Raw genomic sequence first — 3,951 nt, 5'->3', positions numbered from 1 at the left:
CCCATTACCCAGAGACTCCACTACAAAGCCCTAACCATGACGTACAAAGCCATCCACAACCTGTCTCCTCCATACATCTGTGACCTTGTCTCCCGGTACTTACCTACCCGCAACCTCCAATCCTCACAAGATCTCCTACTCTACTCCCCTCTTATCTCCTCTTCCCACAATCGCATACAAGATTTCTCTCGCGTATCACCCCTACTCTGGAACCCTCTACCACAACACATCAGACTCTCGCCTACCATCGAAACCTTCAAAAAGAACCTGAAGACCCACCTCTTCAGACAAGCCTACAACCTGCAGTAACCACCGATCGACCAAACCGCTGCATGACCATCTCTACCCTCACCTACTGTATCCTCACCCATCCCTTGTAGATTGTGAGCCTTCGCGGGCAGGGTCCTCATTCCTCCTGTACCAGTTATGACTTGTATTGTTTAAGATTATTGTACTTGTTTTTATTATGTATACCCCTCCTCACATGTAAAGCGCCATGGAATAAATGGCGCTATAACAATAAATAATAATAATAATAATTCTTATGATCGGTCAGGACCACAATGCGGTGTTTAGCTCCCTCAAGCCAATGTCGCCACTCCTCAAACGCCCACTTCATAGCCAACAACTCCCGATTGCCGACATCATAATTGCGTTCCGCAGGCGAAAACTTTCTGGAAAAAAAAGCACACGGCTTCATCAAAGAACCATCAGACTCCCTCTGAGACAAAACGGCCCCTGCTCCAATCTCAGACGCGTCAACCTCAACCTGAAATGGAAGAGAAACATCCGGCTGACGTAACACAGGGGCAGAAGTAAATCGGCGTTTAAGCTCAGGAAAGACCTCAACAGCCTCAGAGGACCAATTCGTCACATCAGTGCCTTTCTTCGTCAAATCAGTAAGGGGCTTAACCACACTGGAAAAGTTGGCAATGAAACGGCGATAGAAATTAGCAAAGCCCAAAAATTTTTGAAGGCCTTTCACAGATGTGGGTTGGATCCAATCATGAATAGCTTGGACCTTAACAGGATCCATTTCTATAGACGAGGGAGAAAAAATAAAACCCAAAAAAGAGACCTTCTGAACTCCGAATAGGCACTTAGACCCCTTCACAAACAAAGCATTATCACGAAGGATCTGGAACACCATCCTGACCTGCTTCACATGAGACTCCCAATCATCGGAAAAAATCAAAATATCATCCAAATATACGACCATGAATTTATCAAGATAATTGCGGAAAATATCATGCATGAAAGACTGGAACACAGATGGAGCATTAGAGAGCCCAAATGGCATCACAAGGTATTCAAAATGGCCTTCGGGCGTATTAAATGCAGTTTTCCATTCGTCACCCTGTTTAATACGAACAAGATTATATGCCCCTCGGAGGTCAATCTTAGTAAACCAACTAGCCCCCTTAATCTGAGCAAACAAATCAGTAAGCAAAGGCAAGGGGTATTGGAATTTGACCGTGATCTTATTAAGAAGACGATAATCAATACAGGGTCTCAAGTAGCCATCCTTCTTAGCAACAAAAAAGAAAAACGCTCCCAATGGTGACGAAGAGGGCCGAATATGCCCCTTCTCCAAAGACTCCTTAACCTAACTCCGCATGGCGGCATGCTCTGGCACAGACAGATTGAAAAGTCGGCCCTTAGGGAACTTGCAACCAGGAATCAAGTTAATAGCACAATCACAGTCCCTGTGCGGAGGAAGGGAACTGGACTTGGGCTCATCAAATACATCCTGGAAAACCGACAAAAACTCAGGGACCTCAGAAGAGGGGGAAGAGGAAATTGACATCAAAGGAACGTCACTATGTACCCCTTGACAACCCCAACTAGTCACCGACATAGTTTTCCAATCCAGCACCGGATTATGTTCCTGTAACCATGGAAAACCCAGTACAACAACATCATGCAGGTTATGCAACACCAGAAAACGGCAATCTTCCTGATGTGCAGGAGCCATGTACATAGTCATCTGTGTCCAGTACTGAGGTTTATCCTTGGCCAAGGGTGCATCAATACCCCTCAAAGGAATAGGGCTCTGTAAAGGCTGCAAGGAAAAACCACAGCGCCTGGCGAATTCTAAGTCCATTAAGTTCAGGGCAGCGCCTGAATCCACAAATGCCATGACAGAAAAGGACGACAATGAGCAAATCAGGGTCACAGATAAGAGAAATTTAAGCTGTATAGTACTAATGGTAACAGACCTAGCGATTCTCTTAGTACGCTTAGGGCAATCAGAGATAACATGAGCAGAATCACCACAGTAAAAACACAGCCTATTCTGACGTCTGAATTCCTGCCGTTCTGTTCTAGTCAAAATCCTATCATATTGCATAGGTTCAGGACTCTGCTCAGAGGACACTGCCATATGGTGCACAGCTTTGCGCGCGCGCAGACGCCGATCAATCTGAATGGCTAGCGACATAGATTCGCTCAAACCGGCAGGCGTAGGAAAGCCCACCATAACATCTTTAAGGGCTTACAGAAAGACCTTTTCTGAAAATAGCAGCCAGAGCCTCTTCATTCCATTTAGTGAGCACAGACCATTTTCTAAATTTCTGGCAGTATAACTCTGCCGCTTCCTGACCTTGACACAAGGCCAACAGGGTTTTTTCTGCATGATCCACAGAATTAGGTTCGTCATACAATAATCCGAGCACTAGAAAAAATGCATCAACATTCAATAATGCCGGATCCCCTGTTTCAAGAGAAAAAGCCCAGTCTTGAGGGTCACCACGCAGCAAGGATATGATGATCTTTACTTGCTGAATGGGATCACCAGAAGAACGGGGTTTAAAAGCAAAAAACAATTTGCAGTTATTTTTAAAGTTCAAAAACTTGGATCTGTCCCCAAAAAACAAATCAGGGGTAGGAATTCTAGGCTCTAAAGCCGGAGTCTGGACAACATAGTCCTGGATACTCTGTTGTTGTGAATTCCGCTCTTGGGCTCCCTCCGGTGGTTGTAAGTGGCACTTTTGTGAGTTCTGCTCTTGGGCTCCCTCTTGTGGTTTCTAGTGGTGTGGCTGCTCCTTGGCGTTAGCTGTCTTCAGCTGCTTCCACTGATCGTCTCTGCTCTGCTATTTATGTCTGCTCTGTCCTTCAGCTGGTGCCACTTGTAAATGGTTCCTGGTTGGATTCACATCTCTTTTGGATTTCCCTGTTATCCTGACCAGTTCAGCTAAGCTAAGTTTTTGCTTGCTCTTTTCTGTTCACAGTTTGTGGACTTATCCATTCTGTGTTTTTTATGTTTATCCAGCGTTATCAGTATGAATTAATTCTGTCTTGCTGGAAGCTCTGGGAAGCAGATTTACCCTCCACACCTTTAGTCAGGTGTGGAGATTTTTAGTAAACTCTGCGTGGATTTTTGTAGAGTTTTAATACTGACCGCACAGTATCCTTTCCTATCCTATCTATCAAGCTAGACTGGCCTCCTATGCTAAAATCTGATTTCATTTCTGCGTATGTTATTTTCCCCTCCTCTCACCGTCAATATTTGTGGGGGGCTATAATAATATAAATAAATCTTTATTTTTATATATATATATCTTTCCTTTGGGGATTTTCTCTGAGGCAAGATAGGTTTCCTGTTTCTATCTTTAGGGGAAGTTAGATCTTAGGCTGTGACGAGGTGCCTAGGGAGCGACAGGAGCATCCCACGGCTATTTTTAGTTGCGCTGCTAGGTTCAGGGTTTGCGGTCAGTACAGATACCACCTCCTTCAGAGCTTGTCTCATGTTGTTCCTAAACCACCAGATCATAATACTCTGTACTCTTGCAGCAAGTCGATCCACACGAGAAAACAAACCCTGAACATCCATGACAAAGCATATATCCTGAACCACCCAGATATCAAGAGGAAAAAAAAGATAAACCAGAGCACAGAAAAAATGGTTCAGAACTTTCTTTTCCTTCTTTTGAGATGCATTTAATTCATTTT

This window comes from Ranitomeya imitator, chromosome 2 (genome assembly GCF_032444005.1).
Source record: "Ranitomeya imitator isolate aRanImi1 chromosome 2, aRanImi1.pri, whole genome shotgun sequence".
Classification (NCBI taxonomy): Eukaryota; Metazoa; Chordata; class Amphibia; order Anura; family Dendrobatidae; genus Ranitomeya; species Ranitomeya imitator.
This window is presented reverse-complemented; position numbering follows the sequence as displayed.